The sequence below is a fragment of the Mauremys reevesii genome, linkage group 1 (genome assembly GCF_016161935.1).
Source record: "Mauremys reevesii isolate NIE-2019 linkage group 1, ASM1616193v1, whole genome shotgun sequence".
Lineage (NCBI taxonomy): Eukaryota > Metazoa > Chordata > Testudines > Geoemydidae > Mauremys > Mauremys reevesii.
The window spans coordinates 284,069,961-284,082,845 of record NC_052623.1 but is presented as its reverse complement, the minus strand read 5'-3'; the positions used below and the strand labels follow the sequence as shown (position 1 = coordinate 284,082,845).

General features: G+C 35.5%; 1 protein-coding gene across 1 annotated transcript in view; it reads right to left on the bottom strand.

Annotated features, from left to right (window-relative positions):
• Positions 1 to 12,885, bottom strand: part of MGAT4C (MGAT4 family member C) — a 566,296-nt gene that overhangs the window by 419,087 nt on the left and 134,324 nt on the right. The window contains exon 2 of the mRNA XM_039520682.1: positions 11,679 to 11,778. The gene's annotated coding sequence lies outside the window, so the exon portion shown is untranslated. The remainder of the gene's footprint in view (positions 1 to 11,678; positions 11,779 to 12,885) is intronic.

Genomic DNA, 12,885 nt, shown 5'->3' with positions numbered 1-12,885 from the left:
ATGCTGGTCACGTCCTCAATCTTTGTCCATGACTTTGTATTCAAATTAATCTACCACTTCCTCGGCATCTGTTTCTCACTCCTCTGAGATTCTAAACAGTACCCATTATTAACAATTTTAGAATAACTGTTCACAAGTATTAGTGTTATCAGCATAGTTTTGTGTTCCCAACTCTGTAATAACATTAAGCAAAGGAAAGAATTAAAGATCTTGACAACAAACACTATTTGATATTTATTTTTAGTCTCTTGTTTTATCTGTTGTAGTTCAAGTGTTGTAAATATAAATGTCTCTAAACAAGGTACAGGCTGGTTTTTAAATTCTGGTCAAATTCAGTTAAATACTGCCTGTTTCTCTCTACACTATAGCTTTACTTTAAAAAAAAACACGTTATATTGCTCAAAGTTCTCTATCAGTCTTTCAGTTAACTACAATGCTTGCAAAGTCAGTGTGAAATGACAAAAATCCTAGTTAGGTAATACAATGCACTACTAAATTAGATACACATTTGAAACAATTTCATCTATTGAGCAGTGGTTGTAACAAAAATTTGCTCAATCACAAATATAGAAATGAAGAAAGTTCCCACTGAAACAGCATAAAGACATACAACATTTAAAACCATTCAAAGAGTTCAAGACATGGATAAAGCCTCATGAAAAAAATGAGTTATAATATGCTCTATTTGCAAACTGCAAGCTTATGTCACAAAGAAAAAAAGTTCCTTCAGAACGTGGTACATTTTCTTTATAAAAAATAATTCTAAAAACGACTACTTGTGCTTGCTTGTTGGGTCAACGACACCTTTCACATCTTAAAATGACCTTTAAGAGCTAATCCTCCCTCATCTTCTCTATTCTCTTTCTTAGTATTAATAGCTCAAAAATAACTTAAGTATGAATGAAAAATCTTCCATATTGCCCTTTTAAAGGCAAACACAAACACACTGGAGATCAGAAGGCTAATTAAAGGCCAACATTTCCCCAAATGTAAATGATAGCTTTATTTATTTAGCTGACCATAAGTATGGTTTTGAGATCTACAAAAATCTGAATTAAACTTTAAACATCCATATTGAGTGAGCTCAAATATGGTTTAGGGGAGAAGTGACATTTTAAGAAGCTGTTCTATGGTCTACCATATGTGAAGTAAGTTTGTGATTTTTGTTCCTGTAAAATTCCTAGAGGAGACGTGTCTACATCGCAGCTGACATTAGCTGTCAGATTCAGGAGAAGCACCAAGGACTGAACAGATATAAAGAATAAAACTACCCTGATACTTCTAGAGGCAATACTTCCATTTCAGGCTTGAAATATATTGACAGGGTAGTGTGGAGAAATTTGCCCATGGTGTACTTGTTCTGTGAATGAGTGTAGGATTTCATTTCCAGCTCCTTGAATCTGGCACCACTTACAAGAACTAATTTTTTTTTATTATTTTAAATCATGCAATACAAAGTCAAAGGAGGAAAATACATCAAAGTTTTCTTACTGTGCACTATTATGGTAAAGGTATCACAAGTTAGTATGTGATGTTACATTGCATGCTGAAAGGGATCTCCTTGCAAGACCTAGGCTTTAGCTTATTTTTTCTTGCTTTTATAAAGTGTAAATCTGACTTAGGTTAAAGAACTTTTTAATAAAGTTTTATCACAAGATCCTCTGTGTCAAGTTATCCTCAGACAGCAAAAAGCCAATGTAATAGATATAGTTGCCATGGCTGGGGTATCCGTGGTCTCTTAGTGATCTCTGGCTATTGTAACAGACCCTGGAGACAATAGAGAGATAAGGTGGGTGAAGTACTATCTTGTATTGAACCAACATTGGTTGGTGAAAGAGACAAACTTGCTGAAGAATAACTCTGTGTAGCTTGAAAGTCGCATTAGACCAACCTCTGTTGGCAAAAGAGACAAGATAGCACTTCACCCACCTTGTTTCTCTAATATACTGAAACCAACATGGCTACAACTCTGGTGACAATAGGCAAACTTTCTTTGAGGGAATCAGACTGGTACACAACAGCCACAAGTTCACTTAAACTCATGTTTGTACCCTCTTCCTCAGATGCACCAAACATGTCTCAGTCATAGTTCATGATCTAGCCCTATGTCTTTAATGGAGTTAGTAATAGAAGAGTTATAGAGTGGTTTGCCCATGGGCTAGGGAGCCTGGGGCTAAGCCAGGTTACAAGATGAGTCCCACTTTAGGGGAATCAGATGATTCCAGTATAAAAGGCAGCAGGAAGCTGCAGGGGGAGAGACTGAGGAAGAAAGTCTAAACTAGAAGGCTATGTTTCTCTTGATAAGAATAAGGTCTCCATGGATAACAAGACCATTGAAGATGGATGAGAGTTACAGGGATGGTATGATGGACATTGTATTTGGAACACTGAAGACTATTTAGAATTACTTTTTGCTACTGACCCAGTTTCAGGAAGGGCTGTGGATAGCCCTGAGATAAACTATATGCCACTCCCACAAGCCCCTGAAAAGTTGGAGGGCCTTGTGGAAACATCTCTGGCCACAAAGAGGCACCTGCCAAATGGTGTCCAAATTACAGAAGTTCTAGTTATGGGTTGCAGGACAGGGTGGGGATTTCTGTCTGTATTTTATAGTTTATATTTGAAGCCAAACCAAAACTGAAAGCAGAACCAGCTCTATTTTTCACGCTAACCTCTTTGCTACCATTGACTTTACAAGCTCCGCACTTCAACTGTGGCCCTACAGTTTGTCTTTGTTAGCCTGTGGGCTCATAGAGCCTTTCTTTGTATTGTAAAATAGTGTCGACATTTAAAGGGGTACTGTATATAAATAATATATTACAAAATAATTATTAAAATAATATTCTGCATGCAAGCTGACTGAATTTTGGGCCTTAATATATGGCTAGTTTTCATATGGAAAAAAGTGAGATCCGAAATGTAAACTAATGGAATGTAATATTCTTATTAGCTAAATCTATTTGACAAAAGCATAATCAAGATCTGAAACCCCTCTTTTTTGGCGTTTCTACAATGAACATTTAAATTTATTTTTTAAAACTGACTTAAAAATGAGCCTTTAGTTAAGCAGTATTTCAATAAATATTACTGTTCTCTGAAAACATGCTCATTTAAATATAACTTAACAGCTTTATAAAATATACACAACACAAGCAATCACATACAATTAAGTTTATTTCATTTTAAAATACTTCTGTCTTCAAAGATTTCAGTGGGACAGTAATATCATAATTTCCTAAGAAAATATTTTTACTGTCCTTTTTGTAAACACTACACTCTAACCCTCAAAAATAAACCTCGAGGAAGAAACATTTTTTACTAAAAACTAAAGCAAATGAAGATTTAGTACTAGTAGCAGAAACTATTACCAGGATTAATTAATTAATTCAGTAACTAGCTTCAAATAGGGTACTCAGTGCAGCAAGTATTCATAGGATAAGACAATACAACTTTTTTTCTGCTGAACCTTTTTATCATACATATCACAGAAGGTCTCTGGTAAATGCCTGGTCTATGTTAAAACTAAGTTGATTAAACATATTATAAATGTACAGCAATATTAAATTAAACTGACCAATTTATACCATGACTAGACTAGACTGTTACGAGACTTAATATAGCCATGCATGAAAGTAGAGGAGTGTGCGGATTTCCCCATCTTCAGCAGCCACACAGGGGCTACCGACATCAAAGCTCCTGGAGTTCTTGGGTTGCACACCAGATGCTCCTCTTTGGGAGCAAAAGGGTGAGAAGGGGACAGTAAAGAGCAGAGATTAAGCCAAGTACCCAGCCTCACCCCATGCATCAGCCAAAAGAACTGACTGTTTGTGGGATGTTGATGGTATTCTGCACCTCATAAAAGGAGCGCCACAAATATCTTGCCACCCCACCACAACAACAGAGCCTGGCAATCGCAGTGCTTTCTGGCGCTCCACTTGGGGCAGTGTGCCTGTGCATCACCTTTTAATATTGGCAGCGTACAAACACCACAATCTAACCTTAAGTGAGAAAGCACTAGCTCCTATGTAAATAAATGAAAGGATGGAATTCTGAACTGCTACAAATCCTATACATAATGGAGAGAGTGCAACAATCTTCTCAATGTAATTGGAAGAAGTGAAAGAAAGTGCCTATCCTTATACTTGTTTTTAAGACAGCTCATCAATTTGTCCGTCATCACTAGTTCCTAGGTTCCTAATGTTACAGCATTTGAGCAGAGGAATATGAGCTTGAACTTATATTACATATTTTGTATTCTTTGTTGAACTTGTTTACAAGGCTGTATCCATGCTCCAATCAAAATGAAATGTTTTCTATCTGAAATGTCAGGTCACTTGGGAACCCCATGTTCATGTTACAATACACAGTTTTATTGTTTTAAGTGTGAGGTGACATTTCCAGGCTAAAGATTTCATACAAAAAAATGCAATGTACCATTTGTGGATTTTTTCTGGCTAGGAAGTAACTGAAAAGACAGTAGGAAATTGTGTACATTAATACCCAAATGTGTAGATAATAGACTCAACTTAGGCAAGTCTAATACTACATTTTAACTTAGTGACTTTTTAACAATCACACTGTTCTCTAGTGACACATTGCACTGCTAGAGTACATTTCCAAGCTATGCTACAAATTGTAATAAGCAACTTAATTGGAGACCAGTTTTATCAAGCAAGGAAAGGTCAAATGGCTTTTGGTGATTTGTTTCCTACACAGAATCTTCCTGACCTGGAAGCTAAAAACAACAGTTGGGGAATTAGATCTTGTGACAAATTGAAGAATAAGTTAGACAATAAATATAAAAGTAGGTTAAAATCAAACAAGTTATCAATTAAGACTCTGAACCTCTAATGTTTAAGTGGCTATTACTATGTAAACAGAAGAGAGAGGATCTTTCTTGGACCCCAATCTACCATGTGGGCAGACTCCTGAGCCTTCCTGGAATGCTATTAAAATCAAGGGGGCCATGTGGAGATAGAGGATTGTGACCTTGTTTTTAATGAATCAGATGAAAATAATATGACTGTTTTGTGTACATTTTAGTTTTCAATTTGATTATATAGTTTATTTCCTGAAGAAGACCATCATCTCTCCTTATTTCCATTATTTCCATATTATCTAGATCATAATTTTAAAGTCAATTGAACAACTACAGATTAGCAAGTAATTATCAAGGAAGTGACTTAAGGTCAATTTTACACTTTGCTCATAGCCATAAAGATGCAGTCCAGTCAGGAAAATGCTGACACAACCTTTATACAATTCAAAAAATTCTATCAAACCTAATTGTTTGGAGATCTAATGAACGTATGATTCAAAATTCTGTATCTTTATCCTGACAATTTCTTACTAGGAATTTCTATGGCACTTGAAAAAAATGACTATTCAGCTTTTAAAGATAAACTCAAACAACTCTATTCACTTGAAAAAAAAAGGTTGATGTTTAAATATGAAGTTTCTAGAGCAATCTTGACATAAAACATTTTATTTAATGTCAAAGCTATAGAATTAGTTGCAAGTGTCCTCATTTATTTTTCAAATTTCATCAGAATTTTTAAATTCCAACAAAATTCTGACTAGCTCTAAGTAGCACCAAGCGATGACTGCCAACACCATAGTATTTCACTATACATGCCATCAAAAATAACTTCAGTATTTCGGATATTTTTAGTTGCCGTTACTAAATGTTGACATTCTAAAGGCAACCCCTGAAATTTCCAGTCGTACTAAGTGATTTTGACATTGGTGTTCTATGAAGAGCAATATTTTTGCTTAGTCTTTTGGTTACTTTTTATTCATCATCTTTTATGACCTCTGGCAATCAGATTCTTGTACTATGCTCCAAGAAGTTATAGTTTTTCATGATGCTGATCAACAATGGTTGGAGAAAATATCACAGACTTAAAATATCACTATTGCTATGCAAGGGAATAAAGACAATAAAGATTATTATTGGCAATTGTACCAAAATAGCGTGAAATGAAGTGATAAACACAAACATGCCTAGACTAGTGCTACAGCAGCACTACACTGCCACTAAAATCTCTTACAAAGGGTCTGAATTATCTAATATGGCAGACAAAAATATTATTTTCCTTACAGACTTTGTGACCTGTATACATGCTCGGCCAGATGTCCTACAAAGAATTTTTGTGTGTGGAGAAACCCACACATTAATATTCATTATATCCCTTGTTTTTAATGTACAGATATTCTGCCTTTATACAAAATAGCAAAGAGTCCTGTGGCACCTTATAGACTAACAGACGTATTGGAGCATGAGCTTATGTGGGTGAATATCCACTTCGTCGGATGCAAAGTGTTTCCTTTGAGTGATATCCTTTCTTTAACAAAGGGACAAGACATTAATGGTCAAATAACAGTTTCAGCTGATTAAAGTGTCTTTCTAGGATAAACATGCAGCATTTTGATACTCCCAGAGTATCAAGTTTCCCTGATAATGATCATTTCCCTGTTTCCTTCTCCAAGGCAAATGTTTGCATTAACATCTATCCCCTGTTTTTAATTTCTCAATGCTAATTACATCTTTAGTCCAAAAGTCTGGTAACTGAAATCTTACTACACGGTTACCATTTATCAAGCCTTCAGTTCTTCACTGTCTATATGTCAGTTCAAGGCATTGTGTATGGGTTGAAAAACTCTAGGGAGAACAGAAAAAAAAGAGCCCTGTAGAATTGGAGCCTCTCAGACATTCTTTAAAAATACATTTTCAGGAAATGAGTTCACTGTACAGAGGCATTCAGGCTATCAAAACATCAACTGAAAAGGAGAGTGAATGGAATATTCAATGACTTTTCCTAATAACAAAAGTAATAAAAAAGCAATTGTTGACAGTCACCCATTTTAGAAGGTAATACTGCTGTTTGTGAGCTGAGCACAACATTTCTGTCCTCTCTTCATTGAGTATCACTCCCTGCCATTGAGTAACTGAACTTAATTTCTCAATGTCAACACCTCTGCTAATCCCTACATCCTATGCCAGTTTTCAAAGCAGACTATTTGTTTTGCAGGGAATGAGTTTAATATTTTACTAAGAAGTCAACAGATGAAAGGGAGTATTTTTCCTTCTCCTCCCTGCCTACATAATTTCAATATAAAAAAGAATTACAGTAAAAGTACCTATTACTCTATTTATTCAACATCAGTTAACTGGGAAATTGCCTTTTTATTCTCCCTGCTCTGTCTCTCACACACACTTTACAGGTCAGCCTTGCAAAGGTGGTATATTAAGCTCACCTCTCACTTTCTCTCTCTTTTTTTTTTTTTCAAACTAGCAACTACTGCTGCAAGAAATGACCCTGCTGCTCCTGCTATCCCTCTATGTAAGGCATCAATATTCAAAAACTCACATCTACTAACTGCCCTTGGAGTGAGGCATAGTAGCTACCAATCATCCCTATTGGATGCATCCCAGCCAAGCAATAACATTCCAAGATGGAGCAGCTTCTTTCAAGACAGTCCCATAAACCAAAGTCTTGATACATAGATTTATTAATCATAATTGCAATCATTAAAATAATGAGTATTAATTGCAAGTAGGTAGCATCCTTATTCTGAAATATCTAGGAAGAGCTAAATGAACAACCCATAAAAGGAAAACCTTAGTGCATCAAATTAGCCTTTTCAGAACATTTGTGACATGATGTGAGATGTTACCCTTTCGGTCATTCTTATTATTTTCCAGTATTGTTTTTGGAGTCTTCACAAGCAGAAGATATAATTTGCTAGAATGATCACTAATCTCATCATAAAGATGTACCAATTACGCTTTTCGGACATCTCCAGAATATCATAAGTGAACAGCAAAAAATGTTTGGTTCACATTGGGAGGTTCAGCCTGAATGTTCAGCTTGCGGGAGGGGCGGTGCTAGCTCTGACCCCAAATTGAATTCAGTTGTATTGTAGCCATCTCCTTCCAGCTTTACACCCGAAGCAGATGGAAGCAGATTGTACCAAGAGATCAGCCCTTTCAAATGACAATAGTTTATGATACTCATCTGCATTTTAATCAGATGTAAAGGATTTATTCCTGAAATACATCAAGAAAGCCTATTTTCACCACCTGGAAATTCATCTGAGAGTTTATAGCCAATCAAGTAAAATATGTTGCACATTTTAACTTTGTATATCTTGCTCTCTAGAGTATGCAACATTGCATGGATATAGGTGTCAGTGACTTTATTAGCAGCTATATATAATCTCATCAAAACAGGGACCAGAAGGTGATTTCACATCCAAAATCCATTTTATTAGGGATTTATCTGGTGCTCAACAAAAGAGCTGAATTTGTGGGTTTCATCAAATAATGCCATTTTATTCAAAATGCAATACCAGAACAGGCCAACTGCATGACTGATAGATAACAACTGGTTTACTGTCTGTGGCATGCTTTGTCCTGTAACCAGCAATGGTGTGAATTGGAATTTAGTCTTGCTGTGTCAAGAAGATGTAATAGCACAAGTGAAAAAATACAATTTTTACAACCTGCAGAGGCATGTAGTATTGTCCCAAGAGACAAATATCAAAATGTTGCCCTGTCAAAGTTTGTTTGGATTAATTCTGCTTTACCAACAAAGTTATACATATCAACCTTATTTTTCATAAATTAATGGACAAACCAATATTATGACAGAAGCAATTAAGTGTATTATGACATTTGGTTAGCATGACTGGTTTGATTGTTTAAATCAAATACTGTAGAAATTGGATTCTTGCTATACCTTTTTGCATTCTCTATTAATAGGGAAATAGAGCCGTTGCTAATGGGGAAGTATGAATAAAAACTGCAAAGCAAAGTAGAGAGTTTATGAAAGGAATATAGTTCAGGAACATGATGGACTTGTTTAGATTGAAAGACACCATAATTTCCTAGCAAAAAAAAAAAAAAACAGAACTAACTTACCATGGGTTTTTAAATACACTATATAATAATAGCTATTATTTCTTAACTCCAATACTATAAGAACTCTGGACTTATCTGATACGTTAGAACTTCCCATTTGCAATGCACTATGCATGCTACAAATTAATTTTTCAGTTCCACGTTGATCTAGCTACATTTTGGAACATGAACAGCCATCATGGAACAATGGTCCAGTTAGTCTAGAATCCCAGCTTTGACAATGGCCATTACCACAGAAAAAGGCATAAAACCACTACAATGCCCCTAATGGTTGCTGAGATTAAAAGTAAAAGGTAGTACTGCTAATACTAGTTCTAAATCTGTTTCCCATCTTTGTTGTTTCAATTTTTTTGTTGTTTTTGCATTTCTTTAATGGTCATGAAAGTAAGGGACTGATGGTGCAGGTAGAGGTCAAACAATTTCCCACACAGGTGGTCAATTTTAAGTTGTTTGAAGAAGGGACCTTGTGTCTCATTTCTTGATTTGTATACTTGTACTAAGTCTAGAATGTTGTGAACATTCACAGCACTATAATAAATCATCATCATCATCATCTCAGACTGCCAATACTTCTGCTATTCCAGTCTCTCAGCACAAGGGACTCTGTTCATTAGTCATTATGCTGTGATTATGCGATGCAGACAGATATCCTATGAGTCTCATTAAGCTTGCAATCCAGGTCAAGTTCGAACCTGATTTCTCATAGAGTTCTGTTTTGACAAACAAAAAGTCAAATACTGTTCTTGATACCTATACCCCAAGAGGGTCTTTGCAAGGATTGAAAGTAAGGTGCGAGTGTGAGACTGTTAGAATTGCACTGGCTTCTTTCATTTTTGTCCTTGATCATACATAAGATCACGACCATTATTCTACTCTACTACATCACCACATTGTTGGGTACCACATTAAGAGAAACTGGTAAGATGCTTTCTTAGTTAACAGTTTTCCAACCAGTACTATTAGGATATTAGTTAACTACATTATAGATGGTCAGAATAAATCCACTATATGCCACACTATGTATTTATTCTACAGCTTCACACAGTTTCATAAAAGTCAACAGTCCCTTCTGATACGTTAACCTGATTATGTCAGTAGTACCAGTACAGTCATAAGGACACTGGTGAGTGGTAAGGTACAACATGGACACATGGGTGCCAGTTTACAGCTATGTTGTCTTAACTCTATAGCTATTTTTATCTCCGACAAGAGTAAAGCTTTCGTCAACCAATTTTACCAGAATCGTGAAATGTAATTGGATTTTTCTATGTCAATATGGAAAAGAATTGGCAGGTGAGATTTAGTCAGATATAAAATAAGAATAATACTGAGAAGAGAAGTTGATAGTAAAGTAAAAAGGACAAAATGTGTATCTCGCTAATATCTCTGTATGTCAGTGGGGGAAAAAAAGTCATTCAAGTAAGATTTCATGTTAATGGCACACCCAAATCAATCTAGAATAGAATAATTAGCAGGTGGAGAGTGTGCATAATCTTGATTTAGCATTTCAGAAAAATATATGTCTCACAATGTGATAAAATCTTTTAACAACAACAAATGACAACCTAGGAGTTTAGAGAATATTTTAAAAAATCCTACTTGATCAATTACTTCAATATTCTCAACACAAGGAAAGAAATGGGGTCTATCCAGCAGGAGATTTTTAAACATTAGGATTATATATGTATACACACACACACACACACACACACACACACACACCCCCTCCACAATCATACCAAATAGAGAAATAGTATCCATAAACCTAATGTGACTGCAATATATACATATAAATTAGTTATTGGGAACTCATAAGAAATACACAATGAATTGATAATTATTCATTTTTTTCCTTTGAGACCATATCTGATTGGCAACTCTGTAAGGACTGAAAGAATTACTTCCTCAAAGAGTTAAAATATATATTGAATTCATTTCTGGGTGGAGCTGGTATTCTTGCTGGCTGATTTTACCTAAGCTGTAAGACCGCACATTGATGGCAAAATTCTGACAGGATGACTTTACCAGCCTTGTGCCTGTTTAACTCATACAACCCCACCAAACTCTTTGAGAGATCTCAAAATGACCAAGAGCCTGTGCTCTTTGCATCTGATGCAAATGCAAGAAAAGCCCACCATCAAAAGACTCCCTCTTCAAGTGCACTCATTTTGTTTGCTAATCCAGAGCCAAAGTGGGAACAAGGTACTATACAGACCACCCAATCTTCCCCCTTACTTTCTGTCAGAGCTCAGGGATTGTGTGACTTCAACACCCACTTGAATGACTTAATTCACACACAGGATGTTTCAAACTTATCCTCTTTCCTCTTCCTGGAGTTTGCCTTTTTTCTGACTTAAAACCAACGCAAGTCTAAACCTCAGCACAATCTTCTTCTTGAATTTGGTTGTTTCCTGGCTCGCTCCATGCAGGAGCTCTCTATCCCTGCAAATACCTCAGAAGAAAGTAACCTTTTTAAACTCCTGGATTGGAGCTATATTGGTCTGTGTCGGTACATGAACATAAATATTAAACTTAATACATAAACCACTGTCAGAAGCTGTAAATTTTAATAAGTGGGTGGTTTAAAATGAACTTAAAATAGATTCTGCTGATACTGTGTGTGTACACACACACACTATTTGATAAAGGCGTAAAACAGGTTTTGTTGCCAAACCTCTCCATCCTCCCTCCCCCCCTTTTCTCTTCTACAAGTTCTTCTCTACTTTAATACTAGAAACTGAATTATCTCACATACCTTTTTATCTTGCAGATCCCAACAGTCTTTGGCAGGCCTGGAATGTCATGTTGAGGTTGCAGGCTGAAACCCAAGATGCGGCTGCTGTGCTAGTCAAAGTCTGGAAAGAAAAAATGAAAAAAACCGGTATGAGTCTTTCAACAAACTCCAGTTACTGCACAGTAAGTGCAGTACTGTAATATCCCCTTATGTGCCACTATTTTAAGCTCTATGACATTGCATAGGAAAACAGAGCCATTTGGCTGACCCACACAATAGAAAGATGGTTATCAAAATGTGCTGGCTAAACCTAATCAAGTAAACTGTCTTCTTCTGGCTCTACCAGAAAATTGCTTGCTTATTACCTTATAAGCTAATAATTTCTAAGCAAAATATTTCAAGAAGTTGAAATGGAAAGCATATGCTTTTGGGACGAAATTACAAAATTGAAAATCAGAACTTACAATCTTTAACTATGGCGTGATTACCGCCACTCCACAATTAAAGAATGAGATGCATGTGGATTATTATGCCATAGAATAGGGGAAGCAGTAAAATGGTAGCCAAAAGTAATCAGTGTCTTCAGACCCACCTCAAAGAAGGAAGAACACATACTTGCACATGTTATCTTGCTTTCTCTTCCCCAGTTCTATGATGAAGTATTTTAGGGCTCTATCCTAACTTTATGCACTATATCAGTCGATTGAGCATTAGTTAGAGCTGGTCAGAAAATTTCTGATTTTTCCATCCGAAAAATGAGAGTTTGTTGAAAAACATTTCATGGAAACATGTCAATTTAGAAGAAATTAGAAGAAGAAAAAAAACAGAATTTAGTGTTTGATAGTCTAATCAGAACATTTCAAACCTATTTCAATGTTTAAAGTTGCCATTTCAAAACAACTTTTCATTTCACATTTTTTAAATTTTATAAAAATGTCAAAGGTAAAAATGTAACAAAATGTTTCAAACAACAACAACAAAAAGTATTTTTCTGAATTTCATTTTGTGGGAAATTCCGATATTTTTTGTTTTCATTCCACACGGATATTGCAGAATTTCTCAGACAATCAGTTCTCATCCAGTTCTACAATTAATGTAGTAATGTGACTATTAAAGGAAAGCAGGACATTTGTATTTTTAATGCAAAATCATAAAGTGAAATATTTTATGTCTCTTTTAGCATAAAATATATTATATATATTTTAATAGGGTGGGCATGACTGCTATT